The sequence below is a fragment of the Aquarana catesbeiana genome, linkage group LG13, assembly GCF_042186555.1.
Source record: "Aquarana catesbeiana isolate 2022-GZ linkage group LG13, ASM4218655v1, whole genome shotgun sequence".
NCBI lineage: Eukaryota > Metazoa > Chordata > Amphibia > Anura > Ranidae > Aquarana > Aquarana catesbeiana.
Genome location: NC_133336.1, coordinates 15,585,426 through 15,603,357, shown reverse-complemented (window position 1 = coordinate 15,603,357; position 17,932 = coordinate 15,585,426). Strand labels below are relative to the sequence as shown.

Below are 17,932 nucleotides of genomic sequence, written 5' to 3'. Positions count from 1 at the left end.
CTGTGTGTCTGTGTAAATCCAGGAAGTGAACATGCAGCGGCTTCAGCTGCCCACAGTTAAAATGGCTGCGGCCAGACTCAGTGGAGGGAGATTTCTGCAGTATATTTGGCAAGTACAGAATCACAGTATATATAAAATAATATGCAAAGACATGCTGGTAGGTTGATTGGCTTCTGTCCAAAATTGGCCCTAATATATGAATGTGAGTTGGGGACCTTGGATTGTGGGCTCCTTGAGGGTAGGGACCGATGTGAGTGTGCGATGGATGTGTGGAGCGCTGCACAATCTGTGGTTAAAAAAAATATAAAAGCTGTATTATGTGTACAATGTTGCATAACTAATTAATTGTCATTCAGTGTGTGTGAGCGCTGAAAGCTGAAAATTGGCCTGGGTAAGAGGGGGGGGGGGGGGGGGGTAAAAGTGTCCGGTATTGAAGTGGTGAGAAAAGTGTTACGTAGGAGGCAGATCGCACTCACTGGCTTCTCTGAATAATTATAAGACAATTCGAGTTTTCTGTTAATGAGAGAATTATTTTTGCTTATCTGGAATTCTATATTTTGTGATATAAATAGACTATATGCATAGAAAGTACATTCTTTATTCTGTATCTGGAATCATTGCGGACGCATGGAGCCCGAAAATACCAGCTTAATTAACACAATCTAATTAGAGAAAATTGTTTTAAGTTTTGCAGTGGGATCCATTTTTTTTTTTTTTTCCCTTGTTTAATCGTCATGTAAAAATAGCTTCTTGAAAAGTCAAAATAAATGATCAGCAATCTGCTTGCTGTAAACCCTGCAATTAATTTCTACGCGCAATTAGGAGAAGGAAGAAGAGCTATGCGTTTGTCGGCGGGATATCCCTGCCATTGCTCGGATAATGCACTATCCTTGTCACAGCAACACGGAAATAGGTCAGAGGAAATGTTTTCTAGACCAAGCCCTGCGCAACGAGAATACCCGTCCGATCTGTGCCTGCACAGGGCCATCCAACGATTAATACCCCAAGCGAGGTAAGGCTTGAAAGTACGCTTATCCCTTACATGAAGGCTGGTGAAGGATATGGTTCTGTATAATCTTTTGGAAGAAAAAAACAGCCTTGAGGCACAAAAGCTTTACAAACAGATCAATTCACTTCCAACTGAATACCTGCACAGCTTTATGCAGCTGCTAAACAGAATATATTAATGCTATTGAAGAGTTTATTTATAGATTGTAAGCTTTTGACGGCTGAGAACCTGAAACCTTCATAGTGCATCGTATATAGGAGGAGAGGGCAATGCAAACCACTGAGAAAGAGGGGAAACAAAATGACATCTGGGGTAGGCAAAAGAAAGAAAATTAAAGGAGAGGAATAGGAAATAAAAAAAAAGAATGGGAAAAGAAACAAATTTAAAAAAAGGAAATAAAAAGGGAAAGGAAAGGAAAGGAAAGGAAAGGAAAGGAAAGGAAAGGAAAGGAAAAGAAAAGAAAAGACAAGGAAAAAAAAGGAAGATGAAAAAGAAAAGACAGGGAAAGGAACAGGAAAAAGAAAGGCAGAAGGAAAATGAAGGACAACAAAATGACATCTGGGGTAGGAAAAGAAAGAAAATGAAAGGAGAGGAATAGGAAATCAAAGAAAAAATTAAGAATTGGAAAAGGAAAGGAAATTAAAAAAAGGAAATCAAAAAGGAAAGGAAAGGAATGAAAAGAAAAGGGAAAAGAAAAAAAAAAAGGAAAAAAAAAGGAAGAGGAAAAAGAAAAGACAGGGAAAGAAAAGGAAAGGAAAGGAAAGGGGAAAGGAAAGGGAATAGGAAAAAGGAAAATGAAAACAAAAAAAGGGAAGGAACAGGAAAAAAAAAAGGCAAAAGGAAGAGGAAAATAAGGAAAGGAAAGGAAAGCTGCTAAGCAGAATAAATTCACGCTATTGTATATTTATAGATTGTAAGCTCTTGAGCTGAGACCTGCAACCTTCAAAGTGCATTGTACATAGGAGGAGAGGGCAAAGCAAACCAAAAGGAAGAGGGGAAACAAAATGACAGCTGGGGTAGGCAAAAGAAAGAAAATGAAAGGAGAGGAGTAGGAAATCAAAGAAAAAATAAGAATTTGAAAAGGAAAGGAAAGGAAATTAAAAAAAGAAAATCAAAAAGGAAAGGAAAGGAATGGAAGGAAAAAGGAAAAGGAAAACAAGGAAAAAGAAAAGACAAGGAAAGGAAAGGGAAAGGAAAGGAAAGGAAAGGAAAGGAAAGGAAAGGAAAGGAAAGGAAAGGAAAGGAAAGGGAAGGAAAGGAAAGGAAAGGAAAGGAAAGGAAAGGAAAGGAAAGGAAAGGAAAGGGAAAGGAAAGGAAAGGGAATAGGAAAAAGGAAAATGAAAACAAAAAAAAGGAAGGAACAGGAAAAAGAAAGGCAAAAGGAAGAGGAAAATAAGGAAAGGAAAGGAAAGCTGCTAAGCAGAACAAATTCACGCTATTGTATATTTATAGATTGTAAGCTCTTGAACTGAGACCTGAAACCTTCAAAGTGCATTGTACATAGGAGGAGAGGGCAAAGCAAACCCATGAGGAGGGGGAAACAAAAATGACATCTGGGGTAGGCAAAAGAAAGAAAATGAAAGGAGAGGTATAGGAAATCAAAGGAAAAAAAAAGAATTGGAAAAGGAAAGGAAATTAAAAAAAGGAAAATCAAAATGGAAAAGAAAGGAATGGAAAGAAAAGGGAAAAGGAAAAAAAAGAAAAGAGAAAAGGAAGAGTAAAAAGAAAAGACAGGGAAAGGGAAGGGAAGGAAAGGAAAGGAAAGGAAAGGAAAGGAAAGGAAAGGAAAGGAAAGGAAAGGAAAGGAAAGGAAAGGCAAGGAAAGGAAAGGAAAGAGAAAAGGAAGAGGAAAAAGAAAAGACAGGGGAAGGAAAGGAAAGGAAAGGAAAGGAAAGGAAAGGAAAGGAAAGGAAAGGAAAGGAAAAGCAAGGGAATAGGAAAAAGGAAAATGAAAACAAAGAAAGGGAAGGAACAGGAAAAAGAAAGGCAAAAGGAAGAGGAAAATAAGGAAAGGAAAGCTGCTAAACAGAATATATTCACACTATTGAAAATTATATTTATAGATTGTAAGCTTTTGATGGCTGAGACCTGCAACCTTCAAAGTGCATTGTACATAGGAGGAGAAGGCAATGCAAACCAAAAGGAAGAAGGGGAAACAAAATGACAGCAGGGGTAGCCAAAAGAAAGAAAATGAAAGGAGGGGAGTAGGAAATCAAAGAAAAAGAAAGAATTTGAAAAGGAAATTAAAAAAAGGAATTCAAAAGGGAAAGGAAAGAAATGGAAGGGAAAGGAAAAGAAAAAAGAAGAGGAAAAAGAAAAAAAAGGAGGGGAAAAGGAAAAGAAAAATAAAAAGGAAAAAGAAAAGATCTCAAAAACATCTTTCTCCAATAGTCTCTTACTGACACTTTAAATCATTAAAGTGAAACTTCAGTATTTTTTTTTCATCTTTCCATCTATTAAATCTTCTACCCTTGTTGTTGTTTTAACTTTGGGTAGTAAAACTTTTTTTTTCTGCCAGTAAATCCATTATACAGCCCACTTCCTGTTTCTTGTCTGGTCATTAATCTAGGCTTATTCATTTATTTTTTTTTTTTTAATAGATTTTTATTGAAAAGAAAAATCGGTACAGGGTATCACAATAGTGGGTATACAATTTTCTCAAAACAATATATAAAAGCCAGTAGTCTAGGCACATACAAACATGGATGGAGACGACTAACTTGGGTGTGATATAACAGGTGTCACAAATACAATTACCATGCTGAGATAACTGGATGGATCAACATTGAGGGTCCCCAGAGAGCTATTGGTGGTAACAAAAAAAAGGGGGGTGGAAAAGACAAATAAAGGGGGGAGGAGGGGAGGGAAGGGGGGGTGGGAAAAAGGGGGGGGGGGGCAAACATCAATACGTTGTCCATAAAAGGAGAGATTAATCAAAAGAAAAAGAGAAACATCTAGGGCTAGGTTACAGACATGAGCTATGTGCCCTCATGCGAAGTGAAATTGGTTGAAGTAGACGGATGTGAGAGAGGGTGGTCATGTTGGATGAAATTTAGAGCATCTGGTACCACATGTGTGGGGTTAAAGGCAGAAGTGTCCTCTTCCTCAGGAGTGGTCGTGAGAGACTCATAGTAGGAGAACGAGACATTTTCGAAATTCTGCAGTTCCTCTTGTGACAGAGTCAATTGCATGAAAGCCCACCATCTGGAGTAGAAACGTGCATAGGGGTTTTCTTGTTTAAAGTCAGTGTTGAGTTTGTCCTTGTGAAGCAGGTTTAGAAGTTCCCGTTTAAGTTGCGAGATCTGAGGGCAGTGAGAAGAGGTCCAGTTTTTTAGAATGAGTCTTCTGCCTAGTAAGAGACCGATCAAGGCCCAGTCTTTATAGAAGGGGTGGGTGGTTGGGGACCACAGTAGCAGTTGGGCGCCCCAGTGTCCGAAGATGAGGAGTAAGGGGTCAGTCTAGGCTTATAACATCCTGCACAGATCTCTCTCTCACTCTCACTCTCATGAGAATTTGCCAGGAATGGAGGGGAGGATGAGTCATAAGAGGGCCAATGAAAGCTCTAGGACTGGAGGTGTACCTCTGTGTGTCTGTGCAAATCCAGGAAGTGAACAGGCAGCAGCTTCAGCTGCCCACAGCTTCAGAATGGCAAAGATGTTTTTATTTTAAATTATGTGAGCAGACTGCAGTTCCTCTTTAATTAGTGCTTTACGTTTACAGCTTGAATTCAAAGAGAAACTGACACTTTTTTTAAATGTTCATTTTGTTATGAAAGAAATCAACAGCTTAAGCTCAGATTTATATACACAGCTAAATGAGTCAAAGGGTTAAACCCACTCCCCCCCCCCCCCCAATTCTTCTGTGTTCAGGCACCACCACATAGACTTTCAATTAGAGGGAGAGTTTAAACGCAAACCAATTCTGTTGTGCTCTGTGTCCATGGTGCTCTGCGTATCCTTTGTCATGCATATAATCTGTACTAATCTATGCATTTGAAAAATAAGTGATTTGATACACAGTAACACAATGTTAAAACTCACACATTTTAATATGAATTGAAAAAAAAGAAATAAAAAAAAATACATATCATTTGGTAATAGAGGATAAAAGAGGAACAAATCAAATCAAAATATATTTTCTCCAGTTATTTGTTATAGTGGTAAACTTGGACTTGTTTATTTGCCAAATATACAGTAGGTATATGGCAGACATTAAAGTATATTTAAAACCAAAATTGTTTTTTTTGTTTTTTTCTACTTTCTATTAGGAATATGTACAGTACCTTAATTTCTTGGTACTTCGACACAATAGGAGATAGGAGCAAAACTCTACAAAATATTCTAATTCTTCTTTTAGACAATGCATTACTAGAACAAGTGTCCCTATGGGAACATTTCCAATCTACTCCTGTTCTTGTAAAACTGTTCCATTTTTGTTTTTTTTTCCCTCACTTTCAGTCCAGGTGACAATGGTCACCAGGACAAAGAGAGATGGTAAGTCTCCACAATGGAGGCACAGTTGGCCAAAGAAAGGCCTAACATAGGGTTCTTACCCTTCTCACTGCTATAGAAAAAGAAAACATTTTTGCTTTAGAAACACTTTATTTCTCACAAACGTCCAAGAAAGTTTTTTTACTGATCATTGAGCTTTTCTAAAAGGCTTCAAGTTTTACTTATGGCAAGAATGATTATTGTTAAAAAAAAAGTCCTACTAAGTAGGCCTCGTACTACCAAGATTTTTCAGACAATTTTTGTTTTTTCAATCCACCACCAATTTTCAGATATGCACATCTTGCCGCAGTCATTACAAGCTAGTTTCATTCTCTAGTACATTTTAAGGTATTTTATGGTATGCAGAATGCAAAAGGAGGACTAGGAATTTCCCAAGGGGTTGTGCAACACACCATTTTCCAAAGGCACTACAGCATCGAGATCTTGTTACCAGAGTCCTAGATCAAACAACCTGTTATGCCGCATACACACGGTCGGAATTTCCGACAACAAATGTTCGATGTGAGCTTGCGGTCGGAAATTCCGACCATGTATAGGCTCCATTGGACATTTGCTGTCGGAATTCCCGACAAAAAATGTTTGAGAGCTGGTTCTCAAATTTTCGAGCGTGTGTAGACTATTCCGATGCACAACGTTCCACGCATGATCGGAATCAAGCAGAAGAGCCGCACTGGCTCTTCATTTTTCTCGGCTCGTCATACGTCTTGTACATCACCGCGTTCTTGACGTTTGGAATTTCCGACAACATTTATGCGACCGTGTGTATGCAAGACGAGTTTGAGCCAACATCTGCCGGAAATAAATCCAGGATTTTGTTGTCGGAATGTCCGTTCGTGTGTATGCGGCATCACTGTAAAATAATTTTGATTGGATTAGCCCTTTAATAAAGCTTAGAATGATTAAAATGTTAGTTTACACTGAAATATAGTACAAGTTATCGGCGCAAATAGTGACAGCTGTATCCATATCAACAGTTATGTACAAAAATGAGTATTGAAAAAATATCATTAACATAAATGAAAAATGAGTCCGTGTTATGACACTACAAGTGGAGGGGGCAGAAGTAATGTGTAGAGTCCACATTCAAGGCAGCCTTCCGGTAGGGGTGAAAGCCATTATCCCAAGAGTACTGCAAAAACAAGAAAAAGGAGGCGCCTCTGGGTGCAGACGTTTAAAACAATTTATTAAATAGCAGCAACAGCTGGTAATACACTCACATTTGTGTGGTAGATTTCAAACATAACAATGTCCCAGGTCAATCCAGGGGGTCCGTGGAGTCATCTCTCTCGGCTGGTAGATGTAGGGGGTCTGAGCAGTCTCGAAGCGCTGGATGTCCTCGGCCGAACAGCGGAGACAGGCACCAGAACGAGGCTTGGAGAGCAGCCGATCCTGTCGAGGGATGATGACGTCACGCGATGTGCGACGCGTTTCCTAAGATGGCACGCCATGAGTGCTGTGACGGCGGCGCTCCTTTGACAAGCTGCAACAAAGGAGCGCCTGGATTGACCTGGGACATTGTTATGTTTGAAATCTACCACACAAATGTGAGTGTATTACCAGCTGTTGCTGCTATTTAATAAATTGTTTTAAACGTCTGCACCCAGAGGCGCCTCCTCTTTCTTGTTTTTACACTGAAATATATTTGGACTTATCCTAAAATACTAAATGGGGTTCTAAAAATACTAGTACATTTTAGATTTTGGTAACATTACTGACATTATCTCCCTTCTCTACATGCAAAAACTCAACTGTACGAAGTACAGTTATCAATGGTTATTTGTGTATTGTGCAAGAAAAGCAAAATACACTTTCTAAATGTATCACCCCACCACTAGTTAGTGAAGGATCCTAGGTAAATTTAGCTTAGCTGCTCTGTAATCAGTGGAGCAGGGTTTGATTGTTCTAGCATACTCATAGTTTCACAGGCTGTTAACCTAATTGCTTCCCCCACATTCTCGTGGATTCTAGAAGGAAGAATATAAAGGCAGCCTGAGCATGTATGGGGACCCAGTCAATCCCTGGAGAGGTATGTCCAGTAGGTGGCTGGAGAGCCCATAAATAGCCTGAAGCCTGGAACAGAGTGTGTGGATTCTGAGATCAGTCCTGCCAGGTATCCCTGGTTGGAGATGCTGCTTGGAGGTCATCAAGGCCCCCGCTACGGTCTAAGCTGAGGGGGGGGCTGTTCTTCTAAAGTCTGTGATTTCTTTCTTATGGTCTCAAGAAGCTCACTGGAGGATACCCGGTGGAGGTTACGGGTAGAGTGTCCAGCTGTCCTGTGATATCATGAGTCTATGTCTCCCTCACTTAAAAGTGCCCAGTAGATATCAAAAGGAGGCAACTGGCGATCCTGTGGCATTGTGAGTACTGACCCAAATCCTGTGAGCAGTCCTCAATTCTACAAAAAAGAAGCAATTTCTAGGCATTTTCCCAGCAAGTAGTGAATTTTGTGGAAGCTCTCTACCAGAATAGTGAGAAAATAAGTGCCCTCAGTCAATTCCGTTCTTTCTGGGGTATCCAATGTGTCCCTCCCACCCATCCAAGCTCAACGTAGCAATAAACATACAAAAGATACCCCTAGACAGTTTATATTAACTAGTGAGAAAGAAAAAAAATGCTGTATGCCTTGCCGTGTGTGCACTAAGTTTGGGGAAATTGGATCGTCAAAGCCAGTGGCTCCATCGCAAGTGCGCTACATAAAAATAATTAAATCATTGTAAGAGACCATTAAAAAAAAAGAAAAAAAAAAAGAAATTATATATAAAACAAATATAGATTTTTATTTAGGAGAAGTGCTTTACTGGATACCTTGCTTAGGAAACCATCTCTTTGGTGTTCACCTGGTCATCTGAACACATAGGTTTGTCCAAATCTCTGGTGGGTAACAGCATAGCATGGAGATGCAAGAAACCTGGGAAAGAAAACCAATACAAGAATTTAGTTAATCACTTTCTTTTATTCTATACAACATTCTATCTAGCCTTCCTATTAAGGCTAATCAAAATAGGTTTAAGCATTTAATACTTAACGTATATTTTAGTAATTGGATCTGGTGCATTAACTTTTGATGCAAACCCTCTACACCTGTTGCTAATTATAGGTATAAGAAAATGGGGGGGGGGTGATTACACAAATAATAATACAGACAATAATAAATAATGTCAATATTATCAATCTACGCCCACTTCTCAACGTTCTTCTCAACGTTCTTTTTAGGGGTAAGTCGGCAATAAAACACACAACACACACTGTAGGTGAAAAAGATTATATTGAACAAAGAGTTAACATTAAACAGCTTAGTCTTTGATAAGAAAATATTACATGAAATAATACTTTAGAGGCATAAACATTACAGATACACGTCAATAACAGCACCTGATGCTAGCAAATAATACAACCTCTGCACCAAAGAAAATACTTATAAAACCAAAGATAATATAGTCCAGCAATCATAAACTGGAAAGATATCTGGCTAGCAGACACCTCAAATATTACCACTGTCCATAATCAGCATTCAAGTCTCTAGTCCAGCTTCCCCTCAAGTCTCTCCAGCAACTCCTCCGTCAGGCTCTCCAAGTCTCTCCCCATCAAATCTCTCCAGTCAAGCTCCCCCGTCAAGCTCTAAGTCAAGCTGCCACCAATCTGGTTATTAAGTCAGGGTCTCACCAGGAACTCCTCAGGCAAGCTCTCTCCCTTCAAGCTTCCATCAGGGTCTCCCCCTGTCCTCTCTGGCCTTCAATTGAGGTTTACCACCTTCTCCTCTGTCAAGTTCCCCTCAGGTCTCCCTCATCAAGCTCCCCGTCAGGTTGCTCCAAGTCCAGTCTTTGGCTATTTTTTACTACCAAATTGGTCTAAATGGTACAATCAAATCTTTCTCAAGAAAGGGATTGGATGCCTACTCAAGCCTACTTGGCTATGATGCTTAATCAATATCAAATATATTTTCAAGTTTGTTAGCCTCTCCTGACATAAACAGTCAGCCAAATTTGCATCCCAAAGCCACATGAGCTATGGTGCTGAGGAGTCTCGAAAATGGCCATCACCAATATTCAACAACCCACCAAAGGCAAAGGGTAACTTAAATACCATGCATATTGCATATGCTCTTGAAGGCACCAAACAGAAGCTTTTCACCTCTGATTGACAGGAGTCTTGTAAACACATACTAGGCCCATATCTCATAATAAGCCCATAAAAATATATTACATACATCTTTTCCCCATAAATATATATTTTACTGGGCATGGTAATTTTTTACATAGGCATGGTTTCTTATTCTAAGATTTAGAGACATAAATTTGTGTTTTATACTCCAGTCCTCTCCAGTCCACTTGGGCGATGCAGGGCCAGCACAGCCATATCTCCCTGTTTTTAAATTCTTGATGTGACATTGCAAGACACCAGCTTCTACATGGTCAGTAGACACTGGCTCCACTTAATGTAATGATTGTTTGTCTGTGTATCTATTTTTGTATAATTATATGCATATATACTTTTTTTTATTCATTTATTTTTTTTATTCTTTGTTTTCTTTTCTGCTTTATAAACTGTAGCTATCATAGATACCTCTACCACTTGCTCCTGATGAAGAGGAATAAACGCACGACCTCGAAACACGTTGGGTTAACACTCTGTCTATTAGCATAAGAGTGATTTAAATTAGTGGTTGTGATCTCATGATGAACAAAATGTTACTAATTTTTTATGTGTTTTTGTATCTTATCTGACATAGTTAATGCTGTGCCTTGTTTTTATATTTTGCAATATTAAAAAATATATTTTACTCATTTTGTATACGCCTTTTTGGAGTCATTGCCCTTCAAAGTCCCACCAGAGGGTTTCTTTTTGTTTTGTGTACCATATCAGGGATGCGAGCAATTTCTCCTATACCCCAGATAGAATTGAACTATCCTACATAAGGAAATTGTTAGGGTCAAGGTAAGGGACAAAGGTTGGGGTCAGTATATTTTAAATAAAGAAATGTGAAGCAAAGTAAGGGTCAGTGCCCATCAATGCAGCCTAATCAGTGCCCATCTGCAGCCTCACCAGTGCCATGAATGCAGCCTCACAAGTGCCATGAATGCAGCCTCACCATTGCCATGAATGCAGCCTCACAAGTGCCATGAATGCAGCCTCACCATTGCCATGAATGCAGCTCCACAAGTGTCATGAATGCAGCCTCACCATTGCCATGAATGCAACCTCTGAATGCAGCCTCACCATTGACATGAATGCAGCCTAACCATTGCCATCAGGGTAGCCTCACCATTGCCATCACTGCAGCCTGATTGATGCCCATCTGCAGCCTCAGAGGGGACAGGGAGGGGGCGGGACAAGTGCTAACAGATTACATACAGGAGAATCTCCTGTTTACTCGGCGGCCTCTTTAATACAAAGTCCTGCCCTCTATGATAGACAGAACAGTCGTCCAATGCCAGCCCAGGAGACAGGACTTCCTATTACATAGGCTGCCGAGTAAACAGGAGATTCTCCTGCATGTAATCTGATGGCATTCATCCCTCCCCCCTCCCTGTCCCCTCCGAGGCTGCCAGAACTGAACGATAAATACTGTATATATCTTTTCTGGCCCCCCCCCCAACAAATCCTCGAGCACCGCATGGTGCTTGATGACTCGTTAGGGGCCACAAAAGATATATATATATATATATATATATATCCAAATTACCAGTGGGGCTGTATAAAACTGGAACACAGGCCGCAATTGGCCAAGCCAAGCCTGTGTTATACCCACCTGCTCTGTGTAGTGGTTTTGTGGTTCTGTGTAGTGGATTTGCACAGAGCAGCCCAGATCCTCCACTTCTCGGATCCCATGCCGGCGCTCCTGGCTCCTCCCTCCTGCTGGGTGCCCCCACAGCAAGCAGCTTGCTGTGGGGGCACACCCAAACAGGTGCTCTCCCAAGCCGCAGCCCTGTGTGTCCATTCTCACACAGAGCCACTGCTCGGCCCCACCCCCTCCATCTCCTGATTGGCTCACTGGCTGTGATTGACAGCAGCGGGAGCCAATGATTTAGACTGCTGCCAAAAGCCAATCAGGGGTGTGAGTCCTCAGAGAGGCAAGGCTCTCGTGGACATTGGGTCAGGTAAGTATTGGGGGGGTGCACATAGAAGGTTTTTTACCTTCATGCATAGAATGCATGAAGGTAAAAAACCTTGTGCCTCTACAACCACTTTAAGGTATCTGTCTTCCATTGTGATGGAGGAGGAAAACTCCAAGTTATTTAACATTCATTTACATTTTTCAAAATCATGCTATCATGAGCGGTTTTGGTTATACAGTTGTATATTATTAGTCTTCCCGTTAAACTTTATTTTCCTATAATCTTCCAGGTTTTGAACTCATGCTGTACTCTATATTATAGGATGCGACTGTATTGTATCATTGTCTGGCTACTTGTCACATATTTCTCTGTATTGCTCCTGTGTAATTTCGATGAGTACCGATTTCATAAAGAAAAATAGAAAACAGAAAATCAGATTTGGTAACCGATGAAAAATAAGTTAAATGGTACAAATAATTGTCTACTTATTGTACAGTTTAAAAAAAAATGCCCATTGAAAGAGAATGCATCTTTTTTTTTATAAATGGAAATACCATTCAAACCGCATATTACATCTTTTAAAGCTTGTTTATTTTGATACATTAAGTTTCATTTTTTGAAAAATAAAACTCTTAGTACCTGAAAGCTGAAATGACCAGAACATCTCATATCTTGAGGATTATAAGCTTATGCACATAGTAAATGTCATTACGCAATTACTGTACAATTCAGGTTCAGAAGTAAATGTTTTCCCTGTGATGTGAGTGGCTAATGGTGGCCATTTACTGCCATCAGCAGCCATTTTGTGGAGGTCCTATATTTTACATCCACATTCCAAAGTAGATGAAAGCAAAGATTATTCTAATAGAGGCTGAGATAATTGCAAGTGCCTGGCCTGGTAAAAACCCTGCATGTCTGCATAACAGAAATGTATCTTAATACTGATGGTAAGTTGTGTGTAGTACGGTAAAAAAAGTAGCAAGGGAAATTGAAAAAAATGTACTGAGTAAATGACGTTTTGATTAATTGGGTTATTCATTGGTTTATCTCTTTGAAGGGAAGAAGAAGGATATCTACAGTAAAGTACTGTGATATCAGCATTTGGTTTGTGACAATGTGAGGCCCTGCCACTGTGAAAATGTAGGACAAAATGGCACAGGATTAATATTAAAGGTTAATGTAAGGGTTCCAGACTATCGTTTATGAGCTGTGTTTTTAGCTTTCTCTGGACTTTGTAGTCCAGGATCGGGGCTGGAGCTTGAAGGTTCCAAAATGTATTGGGTGGGACAGAACCTTCAATCCTGTGTCCAGATTTTACTGGGTGCCGAGTCGTTGTATACTCAAGCCTGAGGATAGCTCAGGACTCCTGGTTTGGAGATGGGAGATCTCACCCAGGGGTCAGAGATGCTTCAGCCAGGAGTCAGGAGACAGGAGGTCTCACCCAGGGGTCAAAGGTGCTTCAGCCAAGAGTCAGGAGACAGGAGGTCTCACTGAGGGGATCAGAGGTGCCTTAGCCAGGAGTCAGGAGACAGGAGGAGGTCTCACTGAGGGGGTCAGAGGTTCTTCAGCCAGGAGACAGGAGGTCTCAGTGAGGGGATCAGAGGTGCTTCAGCCAGGAGTCAGGAGACAGGAGGTCTCACTGAGGGAGTCAGAGGTTCTTCAGCCAGGAGACAGGAGGTCTCCCCAATGGGATCAGAGGTGCTTCAGCCAGGAGTCAAGAGACAGAAGGTCTCATGCAGGGGTCAGAGGTGCCCCAGACAGGAGAGAGGAGGTCTTGTCCCAGGAGTCAGGTGGGCTTCTATTGGGATGTCAGGAGAACCCCTATCCAGAGGCCATGAGTGGTCCGGGCAGCAGGGAGCTCTGACTAGATTCCAAGTAAGCCAAACTGGGAGAGTTGGACAACACAGTAAGAGGGACTGGTAAGAAGAGCAGCAGTGCTGCTGAGAAGGGAGCAAGGTAGATCGGCATTTTCAGTTGACTATTCACGTTAATGTGGAAGAAACCCTGCATGGGCAACTGATGTTTATGTGAACTTTCCATTTTGTTCTGTAAAAGTGGGCTGCCATGCCCTAAAGTACAGATTGGATAGGCACAACTCATGGGAAAAGTACCTACCACATAATCACCCCAAAACTACAGGTGACAGAAAAGAAGATGCAGCTGTAGATGTTTGAGTCTTTTTTTTTTTTTTTTTTTTTTTTGAGGTTCCAATATTCTTCAAAGGCTGTGAGCTTGATTTACTAAAGGTAAATTGTTTAGTCACTTTGCAAGGGAATTTCCCCTTAGCTTTGTGAAAAAGCTGAAGCTCTACTGTCTTCCATCATCCAATTATGTACAAGCAAAAAACACCTTTTCTTTTTTTTTCATTGCATGAGATTGGATATTCTTTGGAATCTTCACCACATTTCCTACAAAGGAAAAATTCCCTTGCAAAGTGAAAATTCCCTGGCATCACTTACATTACTACACGGGTGCATTGCACCATCCAAAAAACTCAATCGCTACGCTGTTTGCGCCAAACAGATCTGCTAACTGCTTCCATAATTGAAGACAGACAATCACAGGCAGGTCGCTTTTGGTGGCACTGTTCGACTAGTAAACAATCTTATACTCACACCACATCTCTGTTCGGAATTACTAAATATTAGCAATGCAAATGCCCCCGTACCAGTTGCCATTCTTTGATCTAGTCACAAATTCCAACTCCAGAAGATCTGGTTGTTTTGAAAAATTGTCAGCTTGGGTGGCATCATTTTAAAGAAAAAGAAGATACGTGTGAGAACAGTGTGCACCTAAACCACATCACATGATATCCCTGTAATCCCCCTATCCCCATAGATAAAATAAAAGTTAGGCATACAGCAGTTAGACTTATTATCACTAACTAAAATTGATCTGATTCTGGTCAGACTGCTGTATCCACTTAAGTATAATAATTGTGATAGTAAAGCCCCAGCCTGTGCTCTTTGGGGCTGATTTACTAAAGGCAAATAGACTTGCTCCAGAGCTCAGTAAATGAGGTAAAGCTTCACTTGGGAAAGAATACCCAATGACCTGCAAGGAATATAAAAATAAGTAGCATGTTTGCTTGCACATAATTGGATGATGAAAATCAGCAGAGCTTCACCCTCATTTACTAAGCTCTGGAGAAATTGCACTTTGCAAAGTGCACTGTCTATTTGCCTTTAGTAAATCAACCCCATTGTCTCAAATTTTGGTCTAGCCTTGCTATGTAGAATTGTCCTGCTGCCGGCCATTTTAACACTGCTGTGTCATCTGTGGTCCCATAATTGTTGTAATGAGACCCACATGGCTATACCCCTTTTGTCTGGTACATTTTGGGCAATTCTTCCTCATTATAACTGTCCTGTTGGCAGCCAATTTTACACTGCTGTATAGTCTGCAGTCCCTTAATTCTTAATATGAGCTTGACAGTAAATGGCCTGCAGCATGAAGGCCTCTTGAACCCCCCCTAGGGAGAGCCTTGACTGATGTGGGCATGGCCATATGCCAGACAAAGGGGTGGATGGTGATGATTGGTGGAAACACGGGGGGATGGGCCTGAGCTCAGGGAACGTGTGCCCCAGGAAATTCTGGGTCTTTCGGAAGAAGTGGATGGAAGAGCTGCCTACACTCCCGCCCCTTTTTTCCTCGGTTATGGTATGTCACAGCTTGCTGCGGTTTTTTGACCTTGCCAGCATTTAAAGTTGCTGTAATGTGCTATGCCATTGATGGAAAAATTGGAACTAGGCTGCCTGTCCAGCAGTTATGGTAAGGACAGGCCCCACTTCCCCCTTTTGGTATTGAGTGCTCACAGTACGACTGTGACTGGCACTGGTTAAATGTGTTCACATGTTATGTGTTGGAATTTAATAAAGCTATGGCCTTGCTCTTTCCAACCTAATGGTTGTAAGTGGTTTATTTAATAGGGTAAAAGGGGCAAGGGTGGTGGGGGATTTGATCCCATGGTGGTACATTCTTTTGTCATGACTGTTTTGCATCAGTGGAAACAAGAACAATCACAGCAGTCTACGGGCCAATTTTTGTTTGTCAGTCAAAGCAGATCTATTACTGTTTGATGAAAAAGCATGTGTCAAGCTGAAACTACCTAAAAAAAAAAAAGCATTTTATCAAGATGAATTGAATTCAGTTGCTACTACATGCAAGGCAAGCTAATTGTCAAAATTACATTAGTTCCACAGCCACATATGCGCTACCAATGTATTTTGCTGCTGAGACCGTCCCTGAGAACCATGCTGTTCCATAACATGGTGTACAGATTGGCAACATCTACCATGGGCTCATGGCTGTTGAGCTTGTTTCTGTTTTTTTCTTTTAAGCAGACTTCTAGCATCAGGAAGATTGAGTACACAACTGTGCATGCTCATGGTGCAGCTTTTGAACCAGTACATAGGCTTAAGGCTATGTATGTTCTCTAATATGCTTGCACAATAGCATTATTTAGCATGTACATCCAGCACTGGTCATTTTGGCACCCATGGCACTATTTAAAGCTAAGCACAACTAAGAAGAGTTTCTGAGTGGTTGTCAGCTTCTGCGACTCGTGACCAGGCTTTCATTCTGCTATTTTGTATTTGACCATGCTTCATCCTGAACTTCCGTTCCTGACTTTTTTTTTCTGACACACACACATCCCCATTCTGGCAGAGGAGAGGAGACAGATTGTGTGTCCCTAGTATATATATAGGAACAACGATCGGTCTCCTCCCCCCAGGCAGTCCCACCCCCCTACAGTTAGAACACACTGAGGGAACACATTTAACCCCTTGATCGCCCCCTAGTGTTAACCCCTTCCCTGCCAGTGACATTTATACAGTAATCAGTGGCTATTTATAGCTCTGATCGCTGTATAAATGTCAGTGGTTTTCCAAAAAAGTGTCAAAAGCGTCCGATCTGTCCTCCGCAATGTTGCAGTCCTGATAAAAATCGCATATTGCCTCCATTACTAGTAAAACGAAAAAATAAAAATAACAATGCCATAAGTATATCCCCTATTTTATAGACGCTATAACATTTGCGTAAACCAATCAATATACGCTTATTGCAAGTTTTTAACTGAGGAAGAAATTTGTTTGTTTTTTTTTTTTTTAATTTTGGGAAATGTATTACAGCAAAAAGTAAAAAATATTGTGTTTTTTTCAAAATTGTCGTTCTTTTTTTGTTTATAGCGCAAAAAAAAAAAAAGGTGATCAAATACCACCAAAATACCAAATACCACCAAAAAAAAGCTCTATTTATGGGAAAAAAAAAGTACATACATTTTGTTTGGGTACAGTGCCGCATGACCGCGCAGTTGTCAGTTAAAGTGACGCAGTGCCGTATTGCAAAAAATGGCCTGGTCAGGAAGGGGGTAAATCCTTCCGGGGCTGAAGTGGTTAAAAATGAGTGAAAGCTAGGCTGTAGAAATAGATTTAGATAAGGCGGAAGGGGTTAGGGGGACATTAGGTTTAATGGGTATCTCAGCCGAGGTGCAGGTAAGTTGCTTAATCAGTGGGTGGGGGGGGGAGATATTGGGGGGGCAAGAGGAATTGGGGTCCCTAGAGAGGTCCCAGGCCTTTAGGAGGCCATATCACTTAAAAATCACGGTAGTAAGAGTGAGTCATCAAGGTTAGGGGGTAGGAAGTGGACGATCCAGGGGTCTCCATAGTTTTTTCGTAGGAAGGAACTTTGTCTAGGAAGACTGCCTCAATCTTGGCATGAACCAAGCCCACCACCCTCCTGAAAAAACAACCAAAACAACCTTAATTTCACCTGCTGCGTTGACTTCAAAATGTTAACATCTCTATAAGCTCTCTCTAATTTTTACCAAATTTTAGGAAAACATCAATTTTACTCATTGTTAGTATCTTCCAAAAAAACAAAAACAAACAATTATTAGTTTATTGGGCTGACCATTTTACAGTATCTGAGAACCACAAGTGGTTCACAAGCCAAGAATTTATCTAACATATACTAGAATATTGTAATTATTCAACTTTTTGGTTTAATATCCTTTCCTTGTGGTGATTAAAGACTTTTGAGAATTATACTTTCAATGCAATCACAAAGCTGTACTTCCATGGAATTGTGCTGTGCTGTGGGAGCACAAGGAGCTGGCATCCAGGGACAATTTTTGGTTAGGCTTAGGATGAATGACTAAGCCCTAAAATCCTTTAATCCTATGACTACCAGACGGCCATGTCTAATTTTTACCGTTATTGATCTTTTAAGGTTTCAGTTTGTTGACTTTCAACAACTGTTTCTCTACAAATACCCCCCCCCCCCCCCCACCCCCAAATAAATAAAAGATACTTCTTTCCTGCAGCTTACCACTACTGCTTCTACCAATTGTTATT

General features: G+C 40.7%; 1 protein-coding gene across 1 annotated transcript in view; it reads right to left on the bottom strand.

The window, feature by feature from the left end:
• Nucleotides 1-17,932, bottom strand: part of LRFN5 (leucine rich repeat and fibronectin type III domain containing 5) — a 329,134-nt gene that overhangs the window by 91,329 nt on the left and 219,873 nt on the right. Inside the window, exon 2 of the mRNA XM_073610073.1 lies at nt 8,326-8,428. The gene's annotated coding sequence lies outside the window, so the exon portion shown is untranslated. The remainder of the gene's footprint in view (nt 1-8,325; nt 8,429-17,932) is intronic.